The following is a 17,337-nucleotide window of genomic DNA, read 5'->3' on the forward strand; positions in this document are numbered from 1 at the left end:
TTGCTCCGGCGACAATTGCTCCGAAGGAAAATCTGCACGTTAAGCCAAGAATAAACCTAATCTCAAAAACTAAATAAACCCTAACCCTTATCTTTGCATTATTATGAACCAAAATATATATATTACAATCCTAACTTTAATCCAATACCCTCTGAGATATTAAAGGGGAATGAAACCTTTGGAACAAGTAGGCTTGTGTCGAAACTTAAAAATCAAAGAATAAGAACAAAGAAAGTTTGAGAAAAATCGGACAAATAATGAGAAAGTTATGAGCATTTGAATATTGCAATCACTAATGCTATGGAGATCCTCCCATTGGCAATGCGACAAGGATGTGTGATGTCACATGTGAACAACTTTACCTTTGATGGACTATAAAATACCCTCAAAATGTCTCTTTTTGCTTTTTCTTATGGTGATACAAATTCTTTATCCATGATGTATTCTTTAAAAATCTATATTACATGCCCTCCTATAGAAAGAACACATGATCTACGGATAGATGTGATAAAAGAGGCAATTTAAGTGAAATATATACTGGGGAAAGTTGTTCACAAGTGACATCACACATCTTTGTCGCATTGCCAATTTGAGGATCTCCATAGCATTAGTGATTGCAATATTCAAATGCTCATAACTTTCTCATTATTTGTCAGATGTTTTTTCAAACTTTCTTTGTTCTTATTCTTTGATTTTTCTGTTTTCACACAAGCTATCTTGTTCCAAAGGTTTCATTCTCCTTTGAGACCGGAGCAAATGTCGTGTCACCAAAAGGGTTAGAGCATGAAGGGAGAGAGAGAAATGTAAATGAATCAATCCCGGGGGGCACTTACATTGACGAGTGGATACCATGCGCGACCCCCCAAAAAACACGTAAAAAGGATGTCTTTTTCAAGATAGGGTACGTTACGAACGTAACGTAATAAGGGTGTCAAAAACACTAAAATAATGAAAAAAGGATATCTATTTCACTAGGAAAGATACTTATTTAGGGTCAAATTTGTGAGGATATAAAAAAGACCAAAATTTTTATAAAGGATGTATTTTTTGCCCCGTCAAAAAATATCGCTGTACTTGTTAAGGGGTTCAATACGCAGGGGATACTTGCCAATGGTATCGTTTTGTTTCCAATACTAAAAAGTCTTGTTAAGGGTATGGTTTCACACGCCATGTTAACATTTTTCAGAATATGGAAAATGCTTGTTTAGGGTGCTTTTCGAGACCCCATGGTCGCGCATGGTATCCACTCGTCAATGGAATTGCCCCCCCCCCCCCGGGAATCAATACAAGATCAATACAGCAATGAGAATGATATTGAGAAATAAAGGGAATAAGATCGAGTTAAGAAAATAAGGGATAAATAAAAAGAGAGGGAGACGATGGAAAGATATTTTTTATCATTTCATTTCCTCTCTCTATGTCATTTTTTATCAAAAAATCCAGCCATAAAAATAATGTAATAAAGGAGAGGGCTGGGTGTGTTTGAGTCTATGTCCTATGGAGTGTGAGAAAGTAGGGGTGCAACACATCCTTTACTACGAAGACCTCTTTGTGTGAAAAGCTTTGCATTTGTTCAGTAATTATATTTGCATCCGTATGATTTCTTTTGTTCTCTTTTTCTTTCCTGTAATACATATATGTACGCATATGAGAATAAGTCTACTATACTTCCTTTCCAAGGGGGATCCACAATTTACAAGCTTTGCTTTTTAGTGGATCCCCCTCATTTCCATTTATGCTCTATATCATACTGTTTTTTCTGTGTTTTTTTTTACGAAGTAAGAATACCCTTCTGTAAAATTGTACTTGATTTGTATTAATTTATATTACTTTGTATTATGTTTTGAATGGAAATGAAATAAAGAATTGAATTGAAAAAAGGGGTGTGTGTATGAACAAGCATCCATCCGAGCAACTGGGGACATACACACATTCCATGCAATTATTCACACTGTCTCGATTCGCACCACAAATTAAACGGTGATGTTAATCGCGTCATATTCGTCGGGATCGTACCAGATCAGTCGTTGCATCAATCCGGACCTTTCGTTTGAGGACGCGCACGCTTATTTACGACGTTAGTTGATTTTGGAAGAGACTTTTTGGGCCCGTCATCATGGTCGTCCTGCAATGCAAATTGTGTGACATGAGATTTTTTTTTCGTTTCGCATCTGCGACGGAAACATTCAATATGCGTTTCGTGTGCAAAATTTTGGTTGCTACTATGGTAACAGCGATATATCTCATTGAGGACGACTTTCCAAAGCCACATTTGACTCCTCCTAGAGCTCGAGAGGCCGCCCGGGGGGCCCACTTCCATTGATTAGTGGATCCCAGGAGCGACCACGCGTAAAGGGGACAGAGTGGGCAGGTACGTTACGTATAGGCCTATGTAACGTTATAAGGGTGTAGGGTGGCTACTGGAGTTAGAGTTAGGGTTCACTACACAGGTGTAATATAAAAACACAGAGAAGTCTCTCTATTCAAGGCTAGGCTGGAACTGCCCAAGAGCATGTGGCTCACTTTATTTCTGTCTCCTCTCCAAAATCATAGACATCGAATTAACATAATAATTAACCAATCAGCAATCAGTGTGTAGGCCCTATACTGTATAGTCAATGTGTGTGTAACAGAACATACAGAGAATCAATGAATTGAAGCATGTACCGGTAATCCAGGTCAACTCCATGTCTTAACAAAGAAGTGAAATTCACAAAGACTGAGCAGATGAATTGAATTGCATCTAACATTCCAACTTGTTTATAAAGAAAGTTCTCTGACCTATAGAATACTGAACTGCATCTAACCTGTACATGAAAATATAAAGTTCTCTGAACTATGGAAATAAGGCTCTACATAATACTCTCTCTTACAGTAAAAATGTCCTCATTTTTCTTTAAATGGTCTATCTTCCCCATTTCTTTTTCTTTTAACCAACCTTCTTTTAAACCAAAATCAGTCTTGTAATGTATTATTAAACATCATCATACAGTGTACACCAGACAAATTTTAACCTTTTTTTTTTTTTATTAACAGCATTCATGTATTAAAAAAAATATTGTGGAAAGGTTCTTGTAAAAAAAAAACGACTTTGCAAAAATATTTGATTTGTGTATTTTCTTTTAAATCATGAAAAATACTAGTAAACTAAGATGTTTGAGACCTAGCATACACAAATCCTCAAGATAACAAGTTCCTGAATAGAAAACAACAGCCATTCCCAAAATATGAAAATAAAATGCATGGAAATGAATCCCTGAAAGAATACTGCATTTTCATGTTTTCATTTTTTTTTTTTTTTTTAAAATTGGGAAATCTATTTAAGATTTCATTGTCAGAAGAAATTTTTTTTCTCCAAATATTGTCAGAAGAAATTTTTTTTCTTCCAAATGTTGGGAAATAACTCAATTCACTATGAAAGTTGTCATGGAATGAGATACGAAATCATCTTAAACAAGTATCCCCTTCAATGCAATCAAACATATGTACTGTGTACTGATAAAAAAAACTATGTGCAAGGGCACCATATTTATCATTTTGAACTTACCACGAAAATGCAGTTAATAAACATGTTTTCAAAAACACAAACAAATTTGCTATGACCAGGTAGCTTTCGCTTTCTACTATACTACACAGGTCAATGACCATTGTCAGTTCTGCAAACATCAGCTCCAAATTGGAAAACAAATATTTTAGTACAATTCAAGCTTAATGATGAAAATCTTATTGTTCAATGCCTTCAGAACTTGCTTTATACTAACATATGGATATTGAAATTTGCAACATCATACCATTGTACTCTGACGCTACCCTCCAAACTACACCATTGCAAGGCCACAAACCTTAAAACAAGCACTGTACATTCAACTCTGCATTTGCTAACTGCACCAGTGATAAATGTTTCTTTTGTAAAATCACTGTTAGCTGGCAAAGTACTAATCGCTGGTAGGTCATGTACAGTAAATTCTGCATTACAAGTAAATTCAAAATGTGTAGATATCTGTTTCCCCATTTCAAAATCCTTGATAATTTTCTAAAGAAAACTTTACTTTTCCATAGTGAATATTCCAACTTCTATTGTATTTTTCACCAGAAAAACAAAAACAAAATGACAAACAGTTAAATTTGTGCAACATTGCAATGGTATAAAATTTGGCCTAAAAAAAAAAGGTGAAAGGACCTATTCAGCAAGCCATATGTCTCTTTGGTATCTTACTAATGATTTTTTTTTTTTTTTTTTTTAATGGCTTTCTGAACACTTGTCCTAGATGTGAAGTGATTTCCTTTCACAAAGCTACAAACCATGACAAGAACTTTTTTTCTATTTTCCATGTATTAGAAATGGTTTTATACAGGTATGAGTTATTATATTTCGTTAAAAAAAATTGCCCTTTGGGGAAAATTATGAATTCCAATTCACAGGGTCTGTCTAATGGAAATTTTCCTTTTGGCATTGTACACATAAAGACACATAGAGCAATTCCCATCTATATTTATAACTATGATGGCTCGATTTGAGATCAAATGTGCTAAAAACAGTTTCTCTACATTTGCTATGTATAGTATATTATATACCACTAAATATACCGTAGTCTCTACTGAGACTTTGTCTTGCTTCACGTCATCGTATACGCACTACAGTAGTGATGGTAGACAATAGACATCATGCCATGATACACAAAGGTACCACCGGAATCAAGCCTAATTAAAGCTGGGTAGCATACTATTATGTTGCAAGTTTACTTCCTTCTACACTCCATCCTAAAAGTAATCATTTTGGGATAACATTTGTATTTATCTAAAAAAATGTTTGTGCTATATTGTATTCTAAAGTAATGTTCAATAATCTTCATCCTGAAGTGATATTTTTCCATATCCAATAGCCGTTTTCACGCTTTCTATCCATATTCTTTGATTGACAATCATCATCCTTATTTTGATGAGAAAAAGTTCACGAAGACATTTTCGTATAAAATAACAGGTACATCCAATCAAGTTTTTATATCACATCATATGTTGAGGACGTTCATAATTATAATGTTAATAATTTGAAGAGTGGCCACCACTTTTAGGGGGATTAACCAAAATTAAAAAGAAGCTTTTATCCAAATACTATAAGTTGGCAATGTCAGGGATTACAAAAAAAGAAAAAGTATACCCGTTTCTGTAAATTGCAATAGAAAAACAGTTACTAAAGTAAAACGACGACTTCTCAGCCAATCAAAGTTATTCGCTTTTCCATTTTGGTTTGGTGACATCACGAAGTATCATAGTCCTTGAATCTCTTAGGCGGTTTTAATAAGCGTCCACTTCGTGATCGTCGTGGCGGTTGCTCAACATTTGCCTGACATGGCGGTATCGGTAGTTGTTCTCCATCCTCTTGGGGGAAGGGGATGGGTATCAGGTTTCCCTCGTCTGCCTGGGGGGCAGGCATTGGTAGTTGTTCTCCATCCTCTTGGGGGAAGGGGATGGGTATCAGGTTTCTCTGGTCTGCCTGGGGGGCAGGCATTGGTAATTGCTCTCCATCCTCTTGGGGGAAGGGGATGGGTATTAGGTACCTCTCGTCCGCTTGGGGGGCTGGCATTGGTAGTTGTTCTCCATCCTCTTGGGGGAAGGGGATGGGTATCAGGTACCTTTCGTCTGCTTGGGGGGCTGGCATTGGTAATTGCCCCTGGTTTACCTGGGGGGCTGGCATTGGTAAGTGCCCCTGGTCCGCCTGGTTGGGTGGAATTGGTAGTTGACCCTCATATGCCCGGCGGGGTGGAATTGGTAGTCGACCCTCGTCCGGCTGGCGGGGTGGAATTGGTAGTTGACCCTCGTCTGCCCGGCGGGGTGGAATTGGTGGTATTTGTGGTTGCCACCAAATATCAAAAGAGTCTGCAGGCCTATTGGAGGATGTAGACCTGTTAAGGGAGGAAAATGGTATATTAAAGGGGGGAGAAAGTGTACCGAAGGAGGAAGTAGCTTTACCGAAGGAGGAAGTAGCTTTACTGAAGGAGGAAGTAGGAGTTCCCATCCTCGACCTGAACGGCTTCAAACGATTGTGGTGTACAATCTTTACATCTCCGTTCCTAGAAATCTTGTAGTTCAGTCCCTCAGTACATGATGATAGAACTTTATATGGTCCCTTCCAATTCGGCTCTAGCTTGTTCCGCACGTTCACCGGATCGTGTAACCAAACCAGGTCACCTGCGGAATAATTGATAGTCCTATTTCTCTTGTCATAATATTCCTGTTGGGCTACCTGTGCTCTCCTAGTATGCTCCTTCACAAATCTAAAGGCTTTAGACAGACGTTTATTCAGTGAATCTGTATAACCTTCTGGAGTAGAAGTAGGATGTGAGGTAGCTGCTGGCGTTGGGAAGTTGACGTTGGCTGGAGTCCTAGCCTCTCGTCCATGCATTATGAAGTAGGGTGATAACCCAGTGGTAGAATGCACACTAGAGTTATATGCCAATTGAAGTTGGTGTAAATGGCTATCCCAGTCTCCACCTTGGTCTGCAATGTACTTGGCTAGTTGATCTTTCAGGACTCTATTGGCTCTCTCCACAAGACCTGCACCCTGAGGGTGGTATGGGGAGGACCTTGTTTTCTCTATTCCCAGATTTTTACATAATTCTTGCACAAGTTTGGATTCAAACTGCCTTCCTTGGTCTGTGTGCAGGCTTTCAGGCACTCCATGTTCTTGGATGTAATCTTCAAAAATGTGCCTTGCCACTGTCTGTGCTGTCTGGTCTTTCATAGCGTACACGTTCAAGTATTTGCTGAAGTGATCCACTACCACCAGCAGATATTGATATCCGTTCCTAGATCTTGGGAGTTGTGCTATATCAGCAAACACCTTCTCTAGAGGACGTGTAGTGGTAATGGTCATCAGCTTTGCTCTGTATTGTGGATTTGGAAGGCGAAAAGATTCACATGCCTTACAGGTGTTAACATAATCCACTATATCCTTATGCATATAAGGCCAGTAAAATGATGCATGAGCTCTCTGCAATGTACGTTGTGCAGCAAAATGTCCAGACGAAGGATGACCATGCAAATTATGTAGAACTCTCTGTAATAATGATTTTGGGATTACAGTTTGGTAAGTGTATATCTCTCTAGGCTTGTCATAGGTCTTCCTACATAAGATGCCTTGCTTAATCACAAGACGAGGGAGCTGCCAAAGTAGTCGTCGCATACAAGCAGATTGTTGGCGACGTTCTTTCCAAGTAGGGTGATACCCATCTTTGACATACTCCATAACCTTAGAGATGTCTTCATCTAACCGTTGGTGTTGAAGTAGGTCGAGGTCAGAAATCAAATCACCAAGTGGTCTCTTCTCGATGTCAGGAAGATTGTTTGCCTGAGTTTCATCACATTTAACTGATGTAGGTTGAATGTATGTAGTTCGAGTACCAGTAGTAGATGACGGTAATGAAAGAGGCTGGTGAACCGTCTGAGTACCAGTAGTCTTGGATGTAGAGGGAGGATGAATATTTAGATCAACCTTCTCCTTGGATGTTTTCCTCACCGCATCGCACTCAACAGATTCCTGTTTCGTACCGTTTCTTTGACCATCTAAGCGTCTTGACATAGCATCTGCATTTTGATGAGAACGACCACGTCTATGTTGTATGTCAAATGAGTAGGCATTCATCTCAACAATCCAACGCGCTCTTCTTCCCGTTGCATCATCCTGAATGGGGGCTTTCCTATAACCCAAAAGAGGTTGGTGGTCTGTCACAATATCGAAGTGTTGACCTCGAAGATAGTGCCTAAAATGTCTAATAGCACATACCATCGCCCACAATTCACGGTCATACGTAGACCACTTCTGCTGGGCTCTTGTCAGCATCTGACTGAAGTAGGCTATGACTCTCTCCTTTCCTTGCTGTACTTGTGAGAGGACAGCCCCAACTGCATCAAGTGAAGCATCTGTAGATAGGGTGAAACCATGACTAAAATCAGGATATGCTAGAAGAGGGGGACTAGTCAAAGCAGTTTTTAAGTGACAGAAAGCAGCGTCACACTCTGCGGTCCAGATGAAGTCACCGCTGCCACCAGATGTAGGGTGTGCCCTTGTGAGTAAGCCTAGTCATTGGAGCTGCAATCTGTGAAAATCCAGGTATAAAGCGTCTGTAGAAAGAGGCTAAACCCAAGAATGATCTAACATCAGTGGCAGTCTTTGGTTGTGGCCATCTAGTCACTTTCTCTGTATTACTAGGATCAGGGAGTACACCTTCTGAGCTGATTACATATCCAAGATATGTAACTTTCCTCTTGAAGAAGTGACATTTTGACGGTTTGAGTGTTAGTCCAGCATCACGAAAGCGATTAAACACTTCTTGTAGATTGTGTAGGTGATGATTAAAATCTCTTCCCACAACAATGCAGTCATCAAGATATACAAGACATGTAGACCAATGTAAGCGGTGAAGAACAATCTCCATTAAACGTTGAAATGTCATGGGAGCGTTCACTAACCCAAATGGCATCACGTTAAAATGGTAGAGTCCACTGCCCGTGGTAAATGCGGTCTTCTCTTTGTCAGCAGGGTGCATTTTGACTTGCCAGTATCCACTGGACAAATCAATTACACTGAAGAAGGAAGACGCAGATAACGCATCTATGGAGTCATCCTGTCGAGGGATAGGATGTGAATCCCTAATGGTAATGGCATTCAAAGCACGATAATCCACGCAAAATCTATAAGTATTATCCTTCTTGCGTACCATGACAATTGGACTAGCCCATGGGCTATGGCTTTCCTCAATGATATTGCGCTCGAGAAGATCATCAACTTGTCGTTGTATCTCTACTCTCATAGATGGCGATGTTCGATAGGCTCTTTGTCTGGTAGGCGTCTCTGTAGTTGTATGGATTCTGTGATGGAGGAAGTCTGTTTCTCCAACATCTTCTGGACCAGAGCTGAAAATATCACTGTAAGACTCAAGCAACTCTAAAGCTTGGCGTCGTTCACTCTCTGTCAAATCAGATTCAGCATCAATAAAGTTGGTGTGACTTTTATCTGTATCACTGACGTTATGAAGAGAGGAAGAAGCTGGAGGAGTTTTACAAGTCCCTGGTTGTATTGCACTAACAACATTGTACTCCTCTTCCTGGTCGCCTATCAAAGAATGAAATTGGCCTAAGTGTGTATCTGACTGTAACTCTAAAGGCATCGAAGAAGGATTAACCAAGCGTACTAAGATTATCCCATTCTGAGCACTAGATAAAGATCTTGCTCCTGCTACTTCAAGCTTCTCATGAAGTGAGGGTTCAAATATCCCATCATAACCATGTGGAGTAAGATCAGCTTGCAATGATGTTAACTTCCCCTGTGCGTGTACCTCACTCAGAGGGGGTAGTGTCACTGTTCCTATCAAAGATACATTACAATGTAGGGGAGCTTGATGTTGACGATAATCAGCAAGGGGTATCTGAAGTCCAGGCATACTGAAGGAGGAAGTTGCTACAGATACCGTTGCCTCATGTCGAAGGAAAAAGTCCCAGCCGAGAATAAGGGGATGTGAAACATTCCGGGCAATGTAGAACTTGTGTTGAAGAGCCTTGTTACCCAGATGCAGGGAGGAGCAAACAGAACCTGTTATGTCCAGTGAATTCTCTGTAACAGAAGTAGCAGAAATTACTCCTTTCTGAATAGGACTTCTGTGAGGTGGAGGAATTGAATTAAAGAAGTCAGTACTCATTAACGATATGAATGACCCTGTATCTAGGTAGGCTAGAATATATGTCTTGTCAACAAGGACAGGGATATAAGGAGATGGATGGTTGATTTTGGGGCCTGTTGTTGTAGTCTGAGCTGACGACTGACCCTCATCATCAGCTAATGAAAGTTTTCCGATTGCCGGGAGAAGTGGACTCGACGAGGACTCTCGTCATGACGATAGGAAGTACGTTGCCCTGGATGTGTCTGCTCATACTTGTACCTCGAGTCATCATATCTAGAACGCCTGCCACTCTGGTCTCGAGGGCGTGTCTCATCATACATATATCTCGAGTCATCATAGTCAGGATGCCTTCCATTCCGATTTTGAGGGTATGTTTCCTCGTATCGGTACCTCGATTCACCATATCTCGAAGTAGGACGCCTTCCTGGGCTCGGCGAGCGTCGGCCAAAATCCCTTCTTGAAGGACGATAAGAACTCCCAGGACTTGGAGAACGATGGGTATATGGGCTTGGAGAACGACGGGTATATGGGCTTGATGAACGATGAGGATATGGGCTTGAAGAACGATGGGGATATGGGCTTGAAGAACGACGTCCCCCAAAAGTAGATCTAGGCCTGTATCTATCTGGCATACCACCATCCCGACTATTCTTTAGTTCCTTGACCTGCAAATCTATCCTGTCTATCTTTTCCATTAATTTGTCCAATAAGGCATCATGGTCTACACTGGCGACTTGCGGTTTGAAAGGAGCTTCAGTCGATGGAGGATGCTGCATAGGGCTTTGGTGCAATGCTCTTTCCATCCTTACTGCAATCTGTAACGCCTCCTCTATTGTCTTTGCACCATGCTCTCGAACCTTCAACTGAAGAAATGGGTCAAGACCTGCAATGAAGCGTCTTAGATTCTCTCCATTTCTTGCTCTCTCTTCATAATCCGGAAACGCCTCTAATACAAGTTTCTGAACAATTGCAGCATAAACTTCTAAGGGCTCCTCAGTTGCTCTGGGTCTAGCTGCTGCATTTGTCCTAAAAATGTCTAGAAAACCTTTTCTGGAGAAGACTTGAGATAGTCTTGATTTTGCTGCATCATAGTTATTTTTCACATCTGTGGGCATACCATCCCACAATGAGAATGCTGCGCCACCTAAACGGGTTGGGAGAAACACTTCTTTCTTCAGGCCAGAAGTCGACCCCGACGCATCTAAAGCGACTTCAAATCTCTTTACCCACTGTTGAAAATCAGCTTCATGTTCTCCTGTAAAAACTTCAGGGAGCTCCAGGCGAAACATCATGAAATAGTAACAGCGAGATTATAGGCATAAGTAAAAGTAAAAGTCTCACCAGAGTAGATGACAATTAGTGTGAAGACATAAATCCTATTCCTATCTCTGCAGAAAATACAATGTTCCAGAGTAGAGGGATCCAAGAAGTTTTCACAATGATGGAGTAAATCTACTAATCACTGTAATGTATAAAGTATCCACTGAAGTATATGCACAGTCACGGAGTATCCAATGATGCACGAAGTAGAGTGATTCCACAAAGTATCCAAAGTGATGAAGGGAGACAGCTACTAAAACATCCAAAATAGTCACGATGAAGGGAGAAAATTATAAATGACCAGCAAGAAAATACTGTAGAACACTGTAGAACACCGCTGCTACCAGATGTAGGGTGGCTACTGGAGTTAGAGTTAGGGTTCACTACACAGGTGTAATATAAAAACACAGAGAAGTCTCTCTATTCAAGGCTAGGCTGGAACTGCCCAAGAGCATGTGGCTCACTTTATTTCTGTCTCCTCTCCAAAATCATAGACATCGAATTAACATAATAATTAACCAATCAGCAATCAGTGTGTAGGCCCTATACTGTATAGTCAATGTGTGTGTAACAGAACATACAGAGAATCAATGAATTGAAGCATGTACCGGTAATCCAGGTCAACTCCATGTCTTAACAAAGAAGTGAAATTCACAAAGACTGAGCAGATGAATTGAATTGCATCTAACATTCCAACTTGTTTATAAAGAAAGTTCTCTGACCTATAGAATACTGAACTGCATCTAACCTGTACATGAAAATATAAAGTTCTCTGAACTATGGAAATAAGGCTCTACAAGGGTGTCAAAACGATGTTTAAAATGCTGACAAAAAAGGGATATCCAATACTTGTAGGGTTTCACAAGCCAAATTCTTGTTAAGAGATGCATTTTCATAATCTGGAAAAGAATTACTTCCCAGCTTGTTTAGGGTATTTTTCGAAACCCCATGGTCGTGCCTGGTATCCACTCATTAATGGAAGTGGTCCCCCCGGAATTTGAATCTAATCCCCATTTCTGGGGGAAGTAAAACATAATGCCCATTACATCGTGTGCGAGAGGCATATCGTTTGTGTAGAAGGAATGAACAAAAGAAACAAAAGAAACAAAAAGAAACGAGTTCAAATGTATTACATAATGGTGTGCACATATCAACTCACGCGAAATGTTCGGCTGGAGAGGTTGATCTGACCCATGAAATCAATTGCCAGTGATACACCAATAATCCACATTAAATGTAATATCGATTCGATGGACTGTAATGATCTATATCTAAGCCTTCATTCAGTAAGTTTTTCCTCACTCAATATGTACTCGATTTGTTTGAAAAACCACTTTCTTATCCATGTCATAATCTATTTTAGGTCTTCATTTCGAATATCTCAAACCATCAGTCGTAATATACATGCTATGTATGGTGCGAGTGTCGCAGAAAAGGATTTTGCACACGAAAAGCAGATCTGTAGGGCCTGTAACCCCCCTGTAACACAAAGTTTAGCATTGATTGTAGAGCAGTTTTCTACGTTTGATTCTATTGACTATAATGCACATTCAATCTTAAAAATCAAGTGTATGATTAAGCGTTAACTTTTGTGTTAGGGGACCGTAATATTAGCGTCCGTGAGGATTGCGAAAGGTCCCAAGTATTGATCGAACGAATTTTTTTGAAAGGTTCAAATATTTTCACAAGTTACGAAAGGCAAATCGTGGCTTTTCGTAAGGGACCGCACGACAGTAGGAACGGAAAACACACGGCGAACTGTTGACGACCCCGATCCAATACTTATTGTACATGGTCCCGAATCTCGATCGTGCTTTTGCAAAATAGTCATCGAAAAGATAAAAGTCCTTGTTTCACATCAAAATAAAGTTGTGCTCTTAGCCAAAAAGGGGTCAAACACGGTGTATTGAGTAGAAATAATTATAATAATAAAATTACATTTCTATAGCGCATAATACACAAGGTCTCTATGCGCTTCACATATACATGAATTAAATATCTCAACTTATACAATATGGGCATTGAAAAAAAAAAAAAAAAATATATTGCCTTCTTCATAATTTATTAAAAGTTATTTTTTCTGATGGATTTTGACATCATATTCAGTAATAATATCATACCCCATCCCTTTTCCAGGCGCGGATCCGGGGCTGAAGGTGCGCTAGCCCCCCGTAGGATTTTTAAAAAAAGAGGGGGAGACGAATCGACCTTGAATATAAGTGAAAACTTTTCTTTTTTTTTGCTTGTGAAATTTCCAACGTGTAAAATGTGCCAGCCCTTTCTAAAAATCCTAGATCCTGTAGCACCCCGTAAGTTTTCAACTCTGGATCTGCGCCTGTTTTCCCTCGCCCTTGTCTGTCTTTTTCTCTCCTGATGATGGACAGTAAAGCTATACTACTCATACCGTCGAGAAACCTCATCGCTTCCACTCTCCACTGCCCACCTACTCGTCGCCTCTCATCTAGCCTACTCATCATCGCCCCGCCAGGCGATTATCAGGACTTCTCATCCAATCTGGTTTTTGAAAGGTCACAAGTTCACCCAACAAAAGAAAGTTGATTTTAATAAAAAGGGGAAAACCAACAAGCATAAAACTTAAAATGTTCATCAAAATCAGATGTAAGATAAGAAAGTTTTTGATATTTTTAAGTTTCGCTTAATTTCACAATACATTTAAAAATAACAATGATAATACAACTGATAAAGGGCCATATCCATTCGGTAGAGTGCAAAAGGCGCGTAAAGAATTCAAAAATGTAAAAAGAAAAGTTTTAAGACCATTTATTAAAGATTCAACAGAGATACAACTTTTGATGTCTTCAGGAAGTCTGTTCCATAGTATGGGGCACGCATGAGCAAAGAATCTTTCCCGCTAGTTTTTGAAACTTTTGGAACCACAAGTGAGCGCAATGCACTCTCTGTGTATTGTGAATATATAGATTGTGACTTGAGTCGAACTTGGTAGTCTGCTGTATGTGACTCTAGTCAAACAAAGCTGGCAAAGAGTTAAAAAGTTGTCCGATCATTAATTGATCAGGAGCCAGTGCAACGAATTCAGAATAGGGGTAATATGTGAGTATTTGTTTGACAGTGTAACTATACGAGATGCATCACTCTGAAGCTTCTGAAACTGCGATAACTGTTTCTGGGTTAAATTGAACAGAAGTGCATTGCAAAAATCAAGACGGCCGGGAGCAAATCAAGGCATGTACTATTTTCTCTGTGGCAGAATTTCCGAAACCCATATTACACAATTGGCAAGGACGGAATTATCTCCCCAAAGGTAGGGGGACCAGGTGCGGAAATAAATGTAAAAAAAGCATAATGGTTAGTTTCGGTCATGTTCGCTCATTTGGTTTACGTAGCAGACGATGCTAGCCTGCTAGTATATAGTATACTTACGCAGACCCTATTACAAATCAAAATAAATTCCGGACTCGATATTTGCTTCCTCAAACTGTAGCTATATTATAAATATCGGTAAGCAAAGCTTTATAGTACAAGAACATTGTTAATGTCAACATTAAATGCGGTAATTATGTTTGTTTTGACTGTACTAATTGTTTCAAATGAAAAGGGTCTAGGAACGGAAACTATCATACGTTAGTCATGTGACGTTGTACACAGAAATATGCCATGTTCTGCCTGCTCGATCTCAAAGTTTGGGAGAAAATGAGATGTAACCATTATACCAGTCATAAAGTATTATACATCAACATGTAGGTAATCTATTAAGCATTGACATGACAATCAATCTCGACCTTTTTTTACCCTTAGGGATATTCCAGTGGGAAAACAAAGGTGCCAGTGTCTCGAAAATATGGGTGATTTCAGACTGCTTGCCATAACAAGAGTTGTGAACATGGACACTTTCAAATGAACAGCGAGAAGTAAATAGTGAATTAATTGTAATAATATTTACATCAAATTAATGAAATTGGATAAAATGTTCACACTATTATCAATCTGGTGTGAGATAGTTATAAAGATATATACCCGGATTTCTGCAATATCACGTTCATGAAAACCACTGTTCCCTGTGTTGAAGCTGTTGTGTGGACTTTCGGACACTCAAATGCACGCGACTAACCATTATGGTTTACAAAAAAGGTTATCATCCTATAGAAATTTGACAAGCAAAAAAAATACACGTTTTATTTCGATTTTGAATGATGTATTCATTTCCATCATAAAAGACCAAAAATAGTAGGGGGCGACAAAAAAAGAATGACACTTCACTAAAATTAATTGTATAATTGTACCTTAATTTATTAGGCAGCTCATGACAACCGCGGCGCCGACAAGGGGCGAAATACCATCGTTGCATTGACGCTAAAACTAATCCACCACAAGGTGGCGTTATAGCACAAACAACAAACATTGGCGTGACCACTTTGTCCTTTTCCCTTCCCACGTTAAAGGGGAATCCAACCGAAAGAATAACTTGCTTTTAGAGGAAAAAAAAAATTAGACAAGTTGATAGGTGAAAGTTTGAACATCATCGGACAAACAATAAGAAAGTTATGAATTTTTAAAAGCTGTGAATATTGGTAATCACTTTACCCATGGAGATTTCAAATTGGCAACAAATGTGATGTACTCCAATCACTGATCTAGAAATACGTATTTCCAGTTCAGTGACTCCAATACATAAAATGACTAAAATTACTTGTTTACAAATGTTTTACTTCAAATTATATTTTTCTTTCATGAGGACATAAAACAATATACTATAGGCTATATTTAGATTACTGCCCCAGGGGAATAGGTACTTGGGAGAAAACCACAAATCACTGATAATAAAGTACATGGCCAATGGGAAAGTTGTCCTTGCTTCGTGTCATTTACTTAGCCAGTTGCCAATGATGTGAAATCTATAGTCTTAGAGACAGGGGCGTCGATCCATTTTTCAGATTGGGGGGGCGAAATCATTAACGTTCCAAAGGCGCTCGATCGTACAAAACACCCACCCACACACACACACACACACACACACACACACACACCCACACATACATATATATATATATATTATATATACACACACACACACACACACACACACACACATATATATATATATATATATATATATATATATATATATATGTATATATATAGACACAGACACGTATCTCACTACACAGATAGTACGAGTGCCGAGAGTGAGCTCAAATTTCTTTATATTCTGAGCTGAAAACTTGATATTCTAAGCATTTTTGGTACCAATGATTAAGATTTGTATCTAAAAGAGAATAGATGCGAGCGCGAAGCGCGAGCTGAAAATTTTGATATTTCGATCTGAAAAAATGACAGTTTACTGGACGTTTTTGATAAAGAACAAGCTATATATCCAAGAAAAGATGATTGCAAATTGAAGCAGTTCTTTTGAGGCTTAGAACTGAAAATGGGACATTTACATTCACCAATTTAATCATGAAAAGTATGGGTTTTTGCTACACCCAGAAGGAAAAACCAGTTCCACTGGACCAGTTAGACCAGTAGAATTTTAACTGGTAACTCTGGAAATTGGAACATCGGTTTACTGGTCTAACTGGTCATACTGGTCCAGTTAAAATTTTACTGGTCCAGTTAAAAATTAAACTGGTCTTGAATAACTGGAATTTTATACTGGTGTTGTTTCTGGTGGTTGTTACTGGTCTCACTGGTCTTCATATACTGGTATCCAATTTAAGCTGGTCTTTACTGGTATTTTCTACTGGTCTGACTGGTCCTTGAACTGGTCGAACTGGTCCTCGTACTGGTCTTACTGGATCAATTTATTACATGCATTTGCTTTGTTATATACCATGGTCAGTGAAATGTGATGGAAAAGATGGTTAGTAAATTAATTTTTCTGCTGTTATTTTAAATGTGATATATGAAATTACACATTTTCATTGTGAATTAGTTCACACACTTATTTAGAAAGTTTTTAAACAACAATGAGTGCCATTGCAAGGATATTCCATGCTAAATCCTGATTTTTCTTTTAAAAACAGGAAATATGCAAATGAGGTAAACCACGTGATCAGCAACATCAGAATTACTGGTATTACTGGTCTTGACCAGTTCAATTTCAAACAATGAATTAATTTAGACCAGTTGACTATATCAGAGGAATTTATCTTGCTCTTAATCATAATTAAAGGAAATAATTGTTTTAATGATAATGTTAATACTTGATAATTATGATAATATTAATAATAATAATTACAATATCAATAACAATGATAACAGTAATAAGAATGATAACAATGATCATAATAATCATACAAATAATAATTATGATAATTATAAGAAGAATGATGATAACAATCGATAACGATAACTTTCTCTG

Source organism: Lytechinus pictus, unplaced genomic scaffold (assembly GCF_037042905.1).
Source record: "Lytechinus pictus isolate F3 Inbred unplaced genomic scaffold, Lp3.0 scaffold_20, whole genome shotgun sequence".
NCBI lineage: Eukaryota > Metazoa > Echinodermata > Echinoidea > Temnopleuroida > Toxopneustidae > Lytechinus > Lytechinus pictus.